Raw genomic sequence first — 19,142 nt, 5'->3', positions numbered from 1 at the left:
TAATTCTGAGGAGGATCTTAAGACCCGTAAGCGAGAATGTTAATTGGCGAAGAAGAAAAAATGGTGAACTGTTTGGGCTCTACAAGTAATGTAGCATCTCCTCGTACATCAGGATACAGAGGCTTAAATGGCTTGGCCATGTGATGAGGATGAGCGAGGAAAGAGTGGCTCTTAAATAGTACATTTACGTTCCGGATGACGTGGTAGGCCGAAGGGCCGATGGAGGGATGCTGTAGGGTAGAATCTGTGACAACTGATCTCTGTGACCCTTACATATAATAGAGAGAGAGAAAGAGAGATTGTTGACGGCTGTTGAATAGCCCAAGGGCAGCTTCGTGCGCCTGTTGTGCCAATAAAAGAAGAAACAATTTTTAGTTAAATTTTACAAAAAAAAATAATAATAAAATAATTGGAAACAGCTTTATTAATTCGAATTGAAATACTATTATGAATAACTGGTGGGTCTACTCACACGACTTCCCTTACAACTTAGGCTGATAATTTAGGTCTTTCTTTTGGCTTATTTACCTATGAAATCTAAATGGTAGATCCTAACAAAAAAATGCAACAAATTAAGAAGATTGAATTCAGCACGTCGAATAAGTACCGTAACGTAATAAGTCCGTCAAGTGACGTTGTCATCAACTATTATTTGGATACATATGGACTTCAAGGCTCTTCAGAGCTATTGGAGAGCCCAAGGAACAAACGAAGCAAACCGTTTATGATTGAATTTAATTTGTTTCATACTATAACTTTTTCGCTAGGATATACGGATTAGAAGTTATATGTGAAAAAATGCCTTATTTGTTCCTTAATTACATTAATCAGCTAATTAGAAAGTTTTAGGACCACCAGAAATACGTTTTCGTGTTAAGTTTAGGAGAAACTAATTTTGTAAAATTACTTGTTTAATTGTTAAATTATTGGTATGTACTATGATGAGCTGTGTTTTATGCATCGGGCTAAAAAAACAACAACAAAGAAAACAACTTATATGCTATATAAAACAACCAGTTTAAAAATTAGCAGGACCTAAATAAAAATCGTTTTAGCAAATACTTCTGAACATATTTTGTATTATAACATAAAACTTCAAATAGTTAAATATTTAAATATGAATTAAATTATTCTCTTTTCCTCTTATTTCTTAAGTACCTAATGTTATTATTTACATAAATATCATATTACAGTTATTATATATATAAATAGTGCATTATATATTGATAACAGTGCATAGAAATGCCGATGACCTCTACGGAAGCCGAACCGTGGGTGTGAGATACAGTTAGTTATCAGTGCCAAGGCCCACTTCAGCTACTGAATCTCAACCAGTTCTTTCTTGTCCCAGTCTCGGCCATGTTGGAAGGAGATGACGGTAATCTCCCATATCCTGGGAGTGGGTCCAGGCCCACAGATCGGCTTACGTCACTCGCGGCGTAATCTCTTCAAAGAGGCCATCATCAGATCAGCCTTGCCAATTCCTGCCTATTATTGGCAAGAGGCCAAACAGTTCATTAGCATTTATGAGAAAAAGACAAATGCAACAACAAACCAAAGAATGGAACAATGATTATATATTATTATAGAAACCATACAATAAGTATTGGGTTGCAGAAAAAAAAAAAATATTCCAAACATAGGTACCAAAGGTAAACATTAAATAAAACAACTGTAAGAAATATATTTATTTAACCGTTCCGATAAGAAATTTTTTAACTATACATAATTCGTTTCGTACAAGCCCAGAAGGAAATTAAAAAAATAGAAGAGGAAGAACACATAGAAGTGCACCAAACATGCAGAAGCAAAAAACATAATTAAAACAATAACTAATTAAATTCATTTTTAAACATAGACGATGTTAAACAGAGACCGATTATATCATCAAACAACACATAATATTCAGTAAGACATTTTTTGAAGAACGGCAAATATAGATAGAAAGGGGAATAACTTAAAAATTTTAACGTCGGAAATTTTTATGTTGTGACCTCGACAGCGTAGACAGCCCTCAAATATCAAACCAAGCACAAAAGGTGTTCTAAACTACCAACAATTATAGTAATATACAAGACTTGGTTTTCATTCAATTAAAAATTAAGAAATTTAGTTTAAATTCTAATAAATAAAAATTAATAATAATGTTTCAATATATGAAAATATTTTTAGGCAAAGGCCATACAAATATAATTAAAAATGATTTAACTGAAGCTCCAACCTAATTTATTTCCACTTAAGGAGGTAATGATTGGAGTTAACTGGTTCATATTTTTTGTGTGTGTAAAAAAATGGTAGAGATGATTTTAATGTGTTTTTTTATATATCTAGGATTTCATCACTTTTTTTTATTTATTTATAATTTTTTTATGACAGTCAATCAATTTACTATTAGGTTGAATTATAAAATCTCGGTTTGAGAACATAATTTGGGTGATGCTAAAAAAAAATATCAGTTGTAGTTTTCTTCTAATGATTGTACCTCATAAATTTAAATTTCTTTTTCCATTTCATCCCTCTTAATGATATCCATAAAAAAAAAACTTCATTTCTTCTGGTACAATTTTTTTGGTTTAAAATCCTCGATTATGATTACCAGTGATAACCAATCTCGGTTAAAACCTCTATTCTTTAAACTCGGAATATGTATTATTTTTTGGAGAAAACCTTACTAAACAAAAGGTCATGAAATGTTTACTTCGAGGTTCGGTCGCATTCATCTCCTTTCCATAATATTCAGTATTCCATGTAGGTTGGCGGCTAAGCATTTTCCAACTCGATAATAAATTTAGTTTTGGTTTCTTAAAAAATTAAGACGAGCTCTTTTTTATGTTGTATTTTTTTAAATGAAAAAATAGGCCATTTTTGAGCAGGTTCACCCCTACTTACTTAAAATCTAATTTCTTTAAATAAAATAAGGAAATTTTCATTTATCCATAAGCCTCATAAAAAAAAGTTTTGAAAAGATAATAAATCAATTTGAAAGTCACTATTTTTGTTTGTATCTAAATATAGATTTAAGTGGTATAAAAAAATGCGACATTTTAAATAAAGCTTGTAATTTTTATAGATCTTAATTACTGATGTCATCCATTAGAAAATGTTTATCGTACAGCACTAACGATTTTACCATATTACATTATTTTTTTAAAACCAAAAATGTATGTTTTATCTCATATTTATCCGACCTTTAGTGTGAAAAATAGAAAAGTACAGGAAAAATGAGACATTTAGGAGAAATAAGATGCCATGTTTTTTTTTCCTACACAAAAAACTGATAAGAAGGTATGAAACAAAATTTATTATGTCTCACTAGAACATCGAAAATTAAAACACATTAAAAATTAAGAAACCTCTTCATAAATCAATTGACATTTAGATTACAGTAAGTTAATTAAAATTAATAGCAAAGACCAGTTGTAGGAAAACCCTAGCAGTTCCTCTATTGAATGTTGGATCACTAGTTTTAATACATTTTTCATATTTGTACATATCCATTTAGATTTTTAAAGCACATTTGAACCCATATTTATCTCCAAAGCCGTCTAAAAATTTCCCTTTATGTTGTATTTACTCCACTAATTTAGCGTTTACTAACTCGTTGGCAGATCAATCTGGCGCAGGAAGGGCGCCACAATGTGCTTGTATCAACGCAATTGTTGCTGAGTGTACCCAATGATTTAAGTAGCATGGTAACCAGAGTCAACCGCTTAATTTTAAAATATTCTAATGACAAAAAGAAGTTATATATTGTAACCACATAATTTATTAAATCAATAATAACAAATATTACTTTTCAAAAACTAAATAAATTTAGCTTTAACAATATTTATTCCGATAAATCATTTATAGCCATATTATATTTAGTAGAATATATATGATTGTCTCATTTAAGCTTCTGTTTTTTCATGCTTTATTTTTTCACCATTGTACACTATCTACTACATAAATAAATCACCTTGAATAGCAATAAGTTTCCTACAATAAATATAGTAACGCTAAAAACGGTTTAGTTTAGTGAGATATTGTCATTTGAAGCAAAACAACTAATTACATTTTTTAAAGATTTTCAACCCCTCAAAAAAATTCAAAAGTACAACTATATAATAATAATGAATTCGAACTATAATATTCTGAAGAAAATAACTTAATTGAAATAAATTACATATATATTTAAGCAAATATAACCACCAGAAAAGCAATAAGGTGTAAAAAGCTAATGCTGGTTAGACTTGAGGAAAAATCTGAAAGTCGAAATGGTAGGAAGAACAACATATATTACGACCAATAATAAGCAAAGTAGATAACTAAGGTTCAATAAGGACATATGATGGATATAATAAAAAAAAAAAGATGAAAATGGAATAAGGGAACAGTTCAAACATAATGAAAAGAGTAGTTTATTTACTAATTTGTTATTTATTCTCAGTTGAAATTTGTGTTTTTATTCATTCAAACCATAAGTGAAAATCAAAATATGTATCATGTAAATGAATTACGCGGAAACAAAAGAATTAACTCTATAATTAAACAAAATTAGGAGAATACAAAATAAATTTTCGTTTGAAAAATTAAAAAAAAAGTACACCAAATAAAATAAACCATAACAAATTCATGTAAGAAATTAAAACCACTATTATAAGAGATGTACAATAAAAATAAAAAATATCCTCCGGGCCGGATTTGAACCAGCGACCTATGGATTTCAATTGTAACCAACTACAGTCCACCGCTCTACCAACTGAGCTACCAGAGGTGGTGGTCATCCAGGCTTGTTTTATGTACTTGAAGTTTAAAGTAGCTCTAATAATAAAAGAGAAAAATCATTTACCAAAATTTACATAAAATTTTTGGCTATGAAAACAAAGAGACTGTGTATAAAAAAAAAAAAATGTTCTAAGGACTAACATACACAAAACATACATTTCTCAACATAGATCGGCAAATAAAACTCATCACATAAATAAAATAAATGATAAAAAATCAAATATTAGTAAGAAACATGCACAAATGAGGGTTTAGTGTTATTACTTACTTAATTCTATGTTAAGTGAAAAAAATTTTGCATACTATAAACTCTAATGCACCATATCCAAAGCCCAACACCAAATGTGCAACGGTAATGAATCACAGTGACTTCAAATAGCTTATTATCAATGTAAAACTACGGAGGGCATATACACAACCGACAATGTTATGATAAACTAACTTCCGATCTTTCAGAGAAGCAGCGCTACTGTTCATCTGCAAAGTGCTGCTTTCTAACGCCCATCGAAGTAAACTATCAAGTAAAAAGATTATACAAAAAATAAAATTACTCTTATCACAATTGGAAGAATTATATTCACATTAATTTTATCATTAAAATTAATTCTAATTTTATTTTTGAGTTTATAAATTCCAATGTTTTTCTTATAGTAATATATTTTGTATTAAATTAATCTTTCATTAATTGGCTGCCATGTTTTTTTTTAAGAGCCAAATCTTAGGTTTGCTATCAACACTTCTTATGTTTTTTTATTCAGACGGTTTTTATTAGTTATTAAGATTTCAGATATTCTATGCCTCATAACTAATTTATATTTAAACCATTACTAATTCTAATACCTACTATTTATAGGCCTCATAAAATGAATAATAACTAAATAACTATTATTAGATGTCATGCAAAACATAATAATATTTTAAGAATAGTTTTATAGGAAAATACTGATAACAAAATTATTACAATCCTGTAATATTCTTTCTTTTTTCATTGAATAATGAATATACAGATAATAATTGATTAATATAAAACATAGTGAAATTTCAAAGTTATAAGTCTTATTCAAAATATTGTATTAAAATACCTTTAAAAAACTTTAGAATCATTTAAGTAATATATCATAAAACAATCTAATAAGCATAAACACATTGTGTAACAAGAAAACATGATCCCGAATTTGCTAAATTTATTTATTTTTGTTCTATTACAGATGCATTCTTGAGACCTGATTATGTTAACAAATGAATAATATTCTTGGCATTAATATCTGTAATGACTAGCAGTAATCTCGCCCTATTGATCCTTCTGAGCTACATTAACGATTATTTTGAATTGGTAGGTATATTTATAGACAATCATTTTTTTTTTTTATCAATATTATTCCATATATGACAACACCATTAATTACAAATTATACATAATTTATGCAGGTTGTTAGTTGATGATGAAAAGTCTATGTACATTAATAGTTATTTGGCATTGGTATGTATATTCATAGGCAATCCTTTATTTTCTTGGTCAATTTTATTTAATCAATGGAAAAGTTTGTCGGAGGGTGCGGTCAGCAAAGAACAACATAAATAAACAAAACCATATTTATTTATTTTATGCCGACGTTTTGACCTGAGTTTCAGGTCTTCATCAGGGGTTATGGCATAGAAGGTAGGCCTGCAACTCTGCATTTAATATATGACAATACAATTAACTGTAAGGCTATATATTGTTGAATCCACCAATATATTGGTGAATCCATCATACTTATGTTGTCACCTGGAGAAATAAAAAAAGAAAAACTTATTATACACTGGATTTGTTTTATAATCACATAAAAATTAATTTATTAGAACAAAGAGAAGCAGATCAATTATAGATAAGTTTTAGACGTATACGAGCCCCTAAATATGTTCAAAATCTAACATGTAGTAATTTTTATACTTCTTCAGTTCCTTGATAACTGCAAAATTCCTATTTTTACAATTCTTTCTTAAAAATAATTTTGATTATTAATTCAGGTGTATCACCTCAGCCAGTCTCATTTCTTCTTTTTTTAATTTATGCAAACTGAAGCTTTTGATATCCAGCATCATATTCATATATATCAGTGGTTCCCAAACTTTTTTGTCCTACCGCCCCATTTTTGCCCTACTGTCCCCTTTTTTGTTCTACTACCCACTTTCCAGGAAAAATATTACTCAGTGCCTCATGGAAATTTTTTATTTTAATAGCAATTAATAGGAAATATATATATATGTATTAATATTTCTACTTTTTTTGTAAAATATAGCAAAGAAAGGTGTAATTTAGAAACATCAAACTTAGAAATTATGAAACTATTTATTAAACTCAGAATAGAATACAAAAAAAGCTAAAATATTCTAAATCATCTCAATGAGAAGGATGAACTGAGTGTGCTGCTACTAATTCAGTAATCTTCGGCTATATTTTCCTCAGCAATAATATTATAGACCATGACAACTTGTAATTATTCATTGCACCCCAAATGCACCTGTGGCCATCACCGTCCCCCTGAATCGCTGCAGCGCTCACCAGAGGGCAGTGGCACCCAATTTGGGAATCACTGATCTATATGTTTCATTATTAAAGTTATTATAAAACTTTTCCACAAAATTTAATCATAATTTTTTTAAACCATATTTTTGTCATAAATAATATCAATAAGAAATCATACCTTCGACTTTAGTTCTCCATATTTTAGGGGATCATATATTAGAATATATTAATTCATTGTCTAATCTTACTTGAGACTTTAAATATCTATAAGATTAGTTTATCAATTTTTTTTTATTTATTATTTATTTGTAATCCGATTTACTATAAGATCCAATTTATCCATGATGGAAAATCATCTTTGACTGCAGCAACACATACTAATTTAAGGAATTCTGTAAGTATCCCCATAAGTATAATTAACATCCCATTTTATATAATCAGTTATTCCTCTAACTCTTTTTAGTTGTATACTGTCATAATGAGGTGTTAATTGTTGACTGTAGATTAATATGATAAGAAGATGGTCGGGGGATAGGTCAGCAAAAATACAGAAATAAACAAAACCTATTTCATATAACTCAACCCTTTGACCTGAATTTTAGCCCTTCATCAGGGCTGAAAAACAAAATGAGATGACAACCTCAATTCAGAGACAGTAAAAATAACAATAAATGAAGTAGATAGTAGTTGATTGATACCAATTGAAGATAAATATAATATTGTAGAGGTAAGAATTATACAAAATAAAGGATGACATTTTTTTTAAAAAAACAGAGAGTGTTCAAGTAAATATAGAAATAAACGCAATGAAAGATGTGGAAGAAAATTCAAATGATGGGTAATAGAATAAACATAATAAAAAATATAAGTAATGCCTAAAAATAATGAAGAGAAACTTAAAAGCTCTTCAATATTTTTAGGCATTACATTATTAAACTTTAACAATTTTTCTTCTACACCTTTCCTTATGTTTATTTCTATATTTGCTTGTTATTTTTTAACACTGTCTGTTAAAAAAAAAAATTTATCATTATTTTGTATAATTCTTACCTCTACAATATTTATTATTATGTATATTTCCTAGTTTGTTATATGATGTTCCTAGTATGTCATTTCCTTTTTATTTTATTGTCTCTGAATTAAGGTTGTTTTTCAGCCCTAATGAAGACCTGGTATTCAGATCGAAATGTTGGCACAAATAAATAAGTTTTGTTTATTTGTGTATTTTTTTCTGACCGCGCCCCCGACCATCTTCCCCACATATTACGTCATATTTCAACAATAGTCTTCATGATAGTTCCTGTTTTTTGGAAGAAATTAACAATTAAAAACAGAATATAGAGAGAAATTTTAATTATACTCATGATTTTTGTAAACCTAGTTATTGAAACACCTCTGAATAAGGATAAATATTTATAATAATGAGAAAAGGATATTCTAATTTTGAATTGAAAGGAGTGCGGTCAAAGGAAAACAAAAAATAGTCAATAACTATTTATTTGTCGACGTTTCTCCCCACTTTGTAGAGCTCTATCAGGGCTGTTCCAGTTGAGAGATTTCAAAACAGTCAAATAAACAGTTGTTAACTATTTTTTAGTTTAGTTTATTTTGATCACACCCTTGGCCATTTTCTTCATAATTTGAAATAATACGGTCTATCATTTATATATACATAAATGATCATCAGTGCTTGAATCAGTGCTCTTGAGGTTGTTCATATCTCTGGAAATATGTTCTTCTAACAGGGATGTTCCGATAGCCTTTATAAAAAAAAAATGTATTCATTTAAAGGCTTTCTATATTATAAATAATATAAAAGCATTATCAGGGACTAATAGTGCTGGTTAAAAGTTTAGCTATAATCACCAATTCTGTTAGGTGAAAACTCTACCTAACTGAAAAAGATGGGTAATCAGCATAGAAAATAACATGTTTACCTGAAATTTCACTCTGAAATAATATTTAAAGAAAATTCTAACACTAATGGTGAAGAGGGGTCTGTTGAACCCAATAGAACTACATAGTAATAAAGGCATATGATAACTGACTGAAAAACGTGCCTATCTTTCTACTTTTTTTTTTTTGGCCAAGACTCCCATTGGAGTCCTATACTGCGCCTAACCATGGTTGGGGGTCAAAGTTCTTCATTTTGTGGGACCGCCACTCAATGAAAAAAGTCAACGTCCCAGGCCGCATTCGAACCGGCACCGCAAATAGACATCAAATTGATAAGACTGTGTCTTAACCACTGAGCTATGGGCGGCCCCCATTTCAACTTCATAGAACTTTAATTAGGACCTGGGGTCATGTGGATACCATCTCATTGTTTTAAGGGTAAAATATGTTCAACTCTGTACCTTTCATTGTCTTATTCATATTAATTATATTCCTATGGGAGGGCATAAGAACTGTACATCATTTTGTTTTTTCTAGTTCTATTCCATTTGATTGCTTGTAACAGTCAAGTCCATATGACTGTGCTTTCATTAACTGTTGAGGCTTATGTATAAAAAACAATAATTAATATATAATATAGTCTATAAAGTAAATAAGGTACAGGGTATCTTAATCTTATAGTTAACCATTAGCGGAACAGAATGAATGTAAAGCATTCTTCTTTTCCACAGTTGTGAAACCAGGTAAAATGCTGTTTTCAAACAATAATTTGTTTCTGCTCCGATATGGATTCAGTAAGTGTTTGATGTGACTTTCTCAATTGCAAAGCAGATTGTAACTCCAGTATAAGTAGTTGAATATTTTTTTTTTTTTTTATCATTTAGATATATATTTGTTTTATGTTTCAGGGGAAATCACACAGAGAATATATGTATGAAGCAAACAGTAGGAATCTCGCAACTGTCTTATTTACCTTCAAATTATAATCAACATCAACAGTCATGTAAGTACATCATATATGTACTTTATTATATTTGATAGTTCAACATTAATTAAATTCAAAAAATTGCCAGTTTCTCTTAATTAACCATTTCTTTTTCTTTCTTTAAGTAAATTGATTATCATAGCTTCACCTGTTCTTAACTCGATTCATTTTATAGATATTTTGTTATAATATATAATTGTTTGGCTTAGTTTTGTTCTTTTTTGGTATAAAATATCATTAATTAATATTGAAGAGTTAACCTAAATGGAGTTTATAAACTTCAAATTCTTTTAGTAAGTTTTATTAAAGAGTATATGGATGGCCAGATCATCAATCTTATTATAAATTTCATGTAACCTTATAGTCATCACACATTAAATCACTTTTATAACAGGTTTAGAGCAATACATATTCTCCCTAATTTATAACCAGTGCAAACCGTCTCTCGATAAAGAGGATAAAGAAGATTAATCCTGATGAAAATATTTTTTGTAGAAATATTAATACAATCACATTAACAGATTAAAAGGCACATTAAAAAAAATTAATAGTTTCGAAGAAAGTTTTAGGCCTCAATTTTTCTTTTTGGTTGTTTCTATCAAATGTTTATTTATTAGATATTTACCTAAGAATCAAATGCTGAGTATGAAAGTTATACTTCTCAAAATGAAAACTTATTTTTATGAACATCCTTGTTAGCTTGCATCTTGTTATTTTGCACATATATCGAATATTTTCCACCAAAACTAATAATTTTTAGAAATGTATAAATTTGTGAAAAAAAACAATCTTAAAAAAAAAAAGTTTTTTCCACTGTAAAAATGGAATTGTTCTTTTCCTCCTGGTTCTCCATTAAATCAAAATTTATCTATCTTGTATAATTAAACATTGTTAGAGATCTTGTAACTATTATTTAAAATTAAAATTTATGCCATAATTTTATCACTGCATTTAGAAAAGTTTTAATTTGATCTATTTAAGAAGATTAATTTATTTTATTACAATCATCTATTAATGTCTGGTAATATTCAAATTTAGAAGAAAATAAATGCAGTTTTTGAGTTCGTTCATAACATTTCCACTTACTTTTTTTTTTATATGAATCTTGCTCGTGCAAATTTTTTGTAATGTGAAATACCTTTCACACAGGTATACCTACCTACTGTTTTGTATTTGAGATTTAACATATTCCAGCTAATTACTTTTATAATATTTTGCCCTTTTCTATCTATCTCCTTCAAATACATAACTTCATTGATATTTAAAATTAAACTATTTTCTTAACAATACATTAATAAATACTATCTGTACTATAAAATATTATATGATAGTATTAATCAATTACGAAGGGGAATATTATATGATAGTTATGTAATTATAAATTTTATAAAATCTGAACTGCTTCATAGGATCTCAGTATTCTTTTATTCTGTATTCCCCGATATCCTCTCACTATTATTCTGAGCCAAAGATCTATTTCAGTATCCACAGGCTATCCCTTCTTGGTTCATTTATATTCTAATCTTTAAGAACTGAAAAAAACCTTCCTATATTATAGATCCTCTCACTCAGCATTTATCCATCTACCTGTTAAACATAAGATCTCAAACTACAGATTTGTACATCCCTTCCCATAGAACTGCTACCTTTAAAAATTCTTTACAGTTCTAGCTACCTAATTTTGGAATTCCTTACCCATACTCATTCGTAAAGCTTCCTACTTAATACGATTTAAAAATCAATTATATATCCATCACCTTTATTATCAATCTTCCATAAGCTTGAAATTAATAAATAACAGTACAAACTTGCATAAATATGTATTTTTTGTTCATATGTTATTTAAATAATTATTACAATAGTTTAATTTAATTTTTTTAACAACACTTAATAAAGTCAGACAAATGCTGCTTAAATTGTTCAATTTATTATTCTTAGGGAATGATGCCCCAATTAAAGATCAAATTTTCTTTTCATTTCAAAATATCAATCATTTATTTTAAAAATATGTTTTCTATTGTGACAATGTTAATATCATTTTAACTAAATCTGTTTTTATATTTTCTTTCTTTGTTTATTTATTCTAAAAATGATTGTCCTTAATTTAGTTATAAAAATATACCTTATTTTAATTCTGCAATAAGTATACAGTCATTTTTAATATTAGAACAATTTAGTAGTATTTTACAACTATTTATTTTCCGACGTTTCGCCCCACTTTGCAGGGCTTCATCAGGGCTAAAAAGATACAATCATAAGATACAATGAAAAGAATGAAAATACAAAGATAAGATACAATGATAAAAATAAAAATAAGTAACAATGGCAAGAGTAAAATTTTTTTATAAAAATACGTAAAATATAAAGTTAAAAAAGTACAGGAGATCTACATAAAACAAAAACAATACGATACAAACAATACAATGTTTACACAATAAAAAAAAAAAAAAAAAAAAAATAGAGATTACATAAACGTCATGAAAGAATAATTATAAATAAAAAATAAATAAATAATAATAATGATATAAAATGATAATAAATGAGCAAAGAACATGTCAGGACAACCTACCTGTTCCATGCAAAGGGATGAACAGAAAGAAACAATGAAGCGGAAGCGTGGAGAAGTGGGGAGGAAGTAGCCAGCCAGCTCTTTAAGGGCTTTATTTCAATTTCAAATACTTTGCGTATACAGGAAGTACTGATAAAGATATGATGAAAAATGAAAAATGATAAGAGAAGAATACAAAAATATGATAATAATAAGAACTAAGTAAAATAAGAATCACACACATCGTTACTAATAATACGAGATTATACCGAAGAAAATAAAACAATATAGGATATAATAACAATGACTGTAAAAGAAGTAACAAATAATAAGTAAAAGTAAATAAAGAGTAGTATAAAAAAAAAAAAAAAAAAAAAAAAAATATGTAAGAAAAATAATTAACAGTGATAACAACTGTAGATTTATATATCGTGAAAATAATCATATATCTACACTGATAATAGTAATAGTAAAGATAACAGGAGTAACATAAATAACATAAAGTGAAATAAGGTAATTTAAAAATCGGAAGTGAAAGTATACAAAATAAAATAAAAATATATATAAAAGTACAAGGTGAGATGTATAAAGAAGTACATAAAAAGATTAAAAATAAGTAATAAAGTATAGAAATAAGTGAAAAAATGTGATGGAATGTTAACCATATAGGTGATGATAATGATAAGTGAAATAAGTTACTAGAAACATGTGAAATAAAAGTTTACAAAAAAACAAATCAAAGTAAATGTGAAAGTTAATAAAACATAGATGGATAAATATAAGTGAATGCAGCGATAGATAATATAAGTGATAGAGAGATAACAAACAGGTGAAAACAATGGAACATTTATAATAATAAATAAATAATAATTATGGAATAAAGGAATGATAGAATCATCCCTTTATTCCATAACGACATTTTATTTATCAAAAAATATGTAGACGACCTTTTTCTCATTCTAAACCCTGATAAAATCCCTCATATCCTTTCTTCTTTTAACTCTTACCACCCTCGCCTTCATTTCACCGTTGAAACCGAAACTGACTCTTCCCTCCCCTTTCTTGACCTGCTTATTATAAAGAATAATGACGATATTGTATCTTATCTTTGTATTTTTATTCTTTTCATTGTATCTTTTTAGCCCTGATGAAGCCCTGCAAAGTGGGGTGAAATGTCGGAAAATAAATAGTTGTAAACTATTTTTGTCTCTCCTTTGACCGCAACCCTGACCATCTTCTTATATATCAATTTTTATGGTCAACCATATATACATATATATAGTAGTATGTTAATTTACTAATTATATTTTATTACAAGAGGATATAAAATACATACAATCACACAAATTATATTTATACAATATAAAAAAATTTCCTTTTATTACTTGGGGGCATTTTAAGTGATAAAAGGATAGATCCGCAGCTTGTGGGTAAGTGTGCACAAAGCGTTTTGTGCCTTTTTTGTAACACCCTGTAGGGAGAGACCACTCTGCTATTGGTGGCTTAATGAAAATAACAAAATCCTGATTACAATTTCAGCTGTGGTTTCATTCAAATTAAAATTTCCTAATGCTGGTGTGCTATTTAAATGATTACAGTAGTATGGTGTAAAAACAGTTAAAGATTAATTGATTGTAGGAAGATGGCTAAACTATTTATTAGTAACCCTATTTTTTTTTTTTTTTTGTACCCTCCTGTGAAAAAATAAAATAAAGCAAATACAATATGAATATATAATGAGAAAGAAAGATGATTTCTTTTGTTATTTTAAGGTTTATTAGATGGTATTCACTGTGTGCGGAGAGTCGCACGTGCCAATTATGCATCAGTAATATCGTGAACTTTTTTTTTTTTTTCTGTTTCCCTCTAAAAAACAAAAAAACATGAAATTAGTAGGTTGCATTACGTGTGGTCACATAATTCGAATTGGTTACTACCTCTTTCTACCATTGGTACTTTAAGGTGTACATTGAGATACTTATCTGGTGTTCTGGAGTGTCCATTCCATGTGGATTCAATTATGAAAAATTTGGAGATGAGGGGCCCTCCTGATGATTGTAATAGTAACCCTATAAATCCAGGTTATTAATAAATAGTACTTTTGCTTTTATTATACCTTTCTTGATCTACAATCAGTTTCATGTGGTCAACTATTAATCTTCCAATTAATAATGAAGTTACAACTAGTTGAGCTAAGTTGAGCCTAGAAAAAAGTTTAAAAACATTAGAAAGAAACAATAACAAAGTAAGCTATACAAATAAATAAATAAATTAGTGTAATATTAGATTTTATAGAACTACCACAATTGACTAATGGTTTGTAAAGGACTTCAGAGATGGCGCTACGTGTCTAACTTTTTATTTGATAGCCGCCATGAGAATAATAAAGCTTGATGAAGCAGATTATGGGTCTTGATGATCTTCTCTTCTCTCTTATTTGTAAGCACTGGTAGATACTAGTGTACAAAATAAATGCCAAGTGTTGAAAACATGTGATATTTTTTAAAACTTTTAATGTTAAAAGGTCATAATAGCTGATATAATTGATCAAAAAATGTTAATCCTATGGAAATTTTATTTTATTATTTCATATCGGGAACACAGCACAAACGGTTTTATTATTTTACATTATATGAAAAAAAAAAAATATATATATATATTGTGTCTTCTTTATATCCTCTCTTTCAGTAAAAAAAAAATAAAATAAGAGATCTAGTTTTCAGGTACATATAAAATCATTTTAAGCTGGTATGGTATTAAGACTGTTTAATACCAAAAAATGAGATGTGATTTATCGGTTTATTTTATTCATTTTTACAAAATATAGACTAATAAGTAGGTATAAAACGAAACCTTATATTGCACTAGAACATTAAAAAATTAAAATAAATCAAGAAACATCTATTGTAAATTACCTGATATTTGATTATATATTAAGTTTATCAATATTGATAGCGTTGTTGGCAGCAGTGTTGGGTAACCCTTGCAGTTCCTTCATAGATAGTTTTATCTTTCACACTCATGCTTACCTGTCAAGGATTAAAATCAAAATTACATTTTCCCTTATATTTATTTATCTCAGTAGGCCTCATAAATTAGCTGTTGAGTTGGTTGCATAAAGATTTATACTAAGGTAAAAATTTTAGAAAATTTACTCTTCTTTAGAAAAGATTTTAGTAATTTTTTTGCTCTGAATATAATAAAAGAACTTGTGATGGTGTGCTCTTCAATAGTTACAACTCCTACTTTTCAAGGACAATTATTATTCCTATTGTTTAGTCCAGGTAAAAAACTGAATTTTACAGAAAGTTAGCTGTTGAAAGAATAAAATATTCTCTAAAAACAGAATTTTGATGGAAGTGTGCAGAATCACAAAATCAAAAGTGGAAATGTTTAATGAATATCATTTTTGCTACTGGATGTAAGATTTTTTCAATAAAAAAAAGTAATATTCTCAATACATTCATTATAAATTGGTTTCTACATATAAATTTACATATGCACCACACTAAACTGACACTGGACACCATAGTCGAGTAAAAATAGGTTTCTTTTAAGATCTAAGAAGATATATACCCCCTCACGCATACTTCTAATATACCAAAATCTACAAAATTTAATTAAATATACAGTGAAGCTACCAGTAATATTTCAGGAGTTTACAACATTAAACTTTAAAATATAAAGTGGTAATTTTAAAAATATGCCTTAATAAGCATATATAAACCCAGGGAAAGCAAACTTGTTACCACGGTCTATTTAAAATAATTTTACATTTGAATAAATTAGTTTACAATTACTTCTTGGTTAACTTATAATTTCACTAAATTAACATTCGGTTCATTAATGTCAATTAGGAACTTTTATAATGGAGACAGAAAAAAAATTAATTCTAACCCTCTCAAAATTTAAGTTTTTTCGTACCTAGTATCCATAATAAATAAATCCATCCATCCACCCACCTTCGGGAATTTTCTCCCAGCCTAGAGGGCTTTCTGACTTGGCACAATAGTCCCTGGTCTTCCCAGGATGATCTTATGAACTCATTATTACAATCTGCCATTTCATTTTTAAGTTGCAGTCTATTAGAGGCTTCATGTGCCCATCTCTTTGATTTATGAAGAGGTAGAGAAACATTTTTTTTTTTTTAAATCGGTAGTATTCCAAAGCCTTAAAAATAAAAGTATTAACTAGTTAATATTTTTTATTCTTTGTGAGGTTTTGGCCCCCAAGGTTTATGTATCATATAGGACATCTTCAACGCAATAGCCCATTTTTTTTTTATTCTATAGCCTTTGAAGCTAAATTGGCTTTAACGATTTTGATAAAACTTGCCTGAAATTTATTTTGTATCAACTTTTAAAAATAATTTATGTACCCAGGAAGTGGATCAGCTTGTTATGTTGAGTTAAAATAAAACAGTAGATAAATCATGTGAAGCCTATTTATGCCTTAATCATCAGTGATGATTTCTGTCTCATCAATATAAGATGCTAACAGTTTAATACTGCTTGTAATTTTTATGAAATTTAAAATATTAGAGTCGTTTTACATCTGACAATTTTTTTATGTTAATAACAGATCTGGTATTACATAACTTAAACCATTAATTAATTTTATCCCAAATTCCGTAAGATTACTTGCTAATGTTTTATAATTTATCGACATTTTGGTTGAGCAAGTTATCTAGAAGTATTTTAGTAGGCACAATATGGACCCTTAGACATTAAGAACACCCCTTTACTAATCGGCAGGACCCTCGACGGCACGTGTCCTGGAGCGACCTCTCGAGAATGGAGGTCAATTGGCAGCATCTGCACTGGCTGACGTCACCCGGGTCCTTTATCTCCTGCGTGCCTCCAGTCGCAGCTTCCTGTATCTCCTATCAATGGAGTAGGATGAATGAAAGACAAATTAGTGCAATTACATTCAAAACCTATAACTCGTAACTCAAGAAGTCAAAAACTCTAAAGCCAGCCCTATTCCTCGACGCATTCATAGATAAAATTGAACTCCTTAACTTGAATACGAGGCCCTATAAATCGAAATAAAATTTAGTAAGTAAATCTCTAAAGTATCAGTCTCTAATAATATAGAGAGAACTTCCATTAATTCGAATCTTTCCATTTCTTGGTAAGTTTGCACGTGCCTGTCACAACGATGTTGATTATGTAACAACAAATAAATAATTAAAAATTGCTCGTTAGTTTTCATAATTTAGTTACAATATACCGATTTGTTTTTTTAAATATTCAAGTTTAATGAAGAGAAAAACCAAAAAAAAATAAATAGATAAAAAAAATGTATATTAAAATTATATCTAGTAATTCATATTTGAAGAGGATGTTTAGCTGTATGAAGTAGATTGTAGGAAAATAGACCAGGCGGCGGTCAATAAAGATAACAAAATAGTATAAGAAAACTATTTATTGTTAAGCAATAAAGGTTTTGCCCCACTTTGCAGGGCTTCGTCAGTGCTGTCAGACTGAAACAAACAAATAGCTGGTTCAGTTACCATCTTTGTTTCAGTCTGACAGCACTGACGAAGCCCTCCAAAGTGGGGCAAAACCTTTATTGCTTAACAATAAATAGTTTTCTTTTATTATTTTCATACCTTTATTGACCGCCACTTGGACTATCTTCCTACAATCTATATCTATTAATGAATTGATTAGTATTACTGTCATGTAGTAACCTATTATAACTGAGCAGCACTGCCTGTAAAACTAAAACAAATCTCTCTCTAGTTTACTACTCCTATACCCTGTTTTAATAATACTAAGTCAGATTGTCTTTTTTTACATTGTAAGCGTTTTTCTTACACCGTTGTACAGTTTCTCTTTACGTTCAACCTGTTTCAAGCCACTCTTTTTACAAATTTTGATCTCAGTGCCGACCTTATAAAAGACTCAATGACCCGAAATAAATGTCCACAGATAATTTATTTAATTATTTAAGAACAGATAGGCCCCTTCCTTGATTTTTAATAATCGGCCTATTGTGCGAAAAATTAAATGCATTTTCGCTGATTAAACTTGTGAAAAAATGTTTTCAGGTATTTTTCAATGCAGTATCGCCCTTTTTTACACACTTTCTTCTATTTTCTGTTTGCTAATTAGCATTATTTGATAAGATATAACTTTTGTTTGGTTAGTAACCTTTATTTTTATTTTTAGAATTAACCTCATTCCGAACAGAAGAATGTTCTACCTTAACAATTCCCTCTTCCGAATAATTCTCTCCGGTAAAACCTTAAATAATCAAAAATTACTAAATATTTAAACATCAATTTTCTAGAATTTCTTGAAAAATGTCAATTTTTTTAATCACATTGAAGACTAATTGTATACATTAGCTAATTATTTCAAAGTTAATGACTAGATGCCTTGAACTCTCACTAAGTAAGAAGGTTCATTCGGGAGTGTAAAAAATGCATT

General features: G+C 28.7%; 2 protein-coding genes and 1 non-coding gene across 6 annotated transcripts in view; 1 reads left to right on the top strand and 2 right to left on the bottom strand.

Annotated features, from left to right (window-relative positions):
* Positions 1 to 5,214, bottom strand: part of LOC106692507 (prolyl 4-hydroxylase subunit alpha-2) — a 155,680-nt gene extending 150,466 nt beyond the window's left edge. For 2 of the 4 annotated variants that reach the window (XM_014438486.3, XM_067049020.1), the window contains exon 1: positions 5,071 to 5,214. The gene's annotated coding sequence lies outside the window, so the exon portion shown is untranslated. Of the gene's footprint in view, positions 1 to 5,035 lie in introns of all 4 variants that reach the window. The other 2 variants (XM_067049019.1, XM_014438485.3) reach the window with 1 other exon arrangement.
* Positions 4,669 to 4,756, bottom strand: TRNAY-GUA (transfer RNA tyrosine (anticodon GUA)). Its single transcript is given in 2 exon segments — positions 4,669 to 4,704; positions 4,720 to 4,756. It is a non-coding gene; the product is annotated as a tRNA-Tyr (tRNA).
* Positions 5,215 to 6,074: 860 nt separating the features above from the next.
* The window catches only part of LOC106692518 (neurogenic protein big brain), a 172,603-nt gene continuing 159,535 nt past the window's right edge, over positions 6,075 to 19,142 (top strand). Inside the window, exons 1-2 of the mRNA XM_067049018.1 lie at positions 6,075 to 6,100; positions 10,081 to 10,175. The gene's annotated coding sequence lies outside the window, so the exon portion shown is untranslated. The remainder of the gene's footprint in view (positions 6,101 to 10,080; positions 10,176 to 19,142) is intronic.

Source organism: Halyomorpha halys, unplaced genomic scaffold (genome assembly GCF_000696795.3).
Source record: "Halyomorpha halys isolate HHAL.00 unplaced genomic scaffold, Hhal_1.1 Scaffold58.1, whole genome shotgun sequence".
Taxonomy (NCBI): domain Eukaryota; kingdom Metazoa; phylum Arthropoda; class Insecta; order Hemiptera; family Pentatomidae; genus Halyomorpha; species Halyomorpha halys.
The sequence above is the reverse complement of the archived record's forward strand: the minus strand, read 5'-3'. Positions and strand labels throughout refer to the sequence as shown.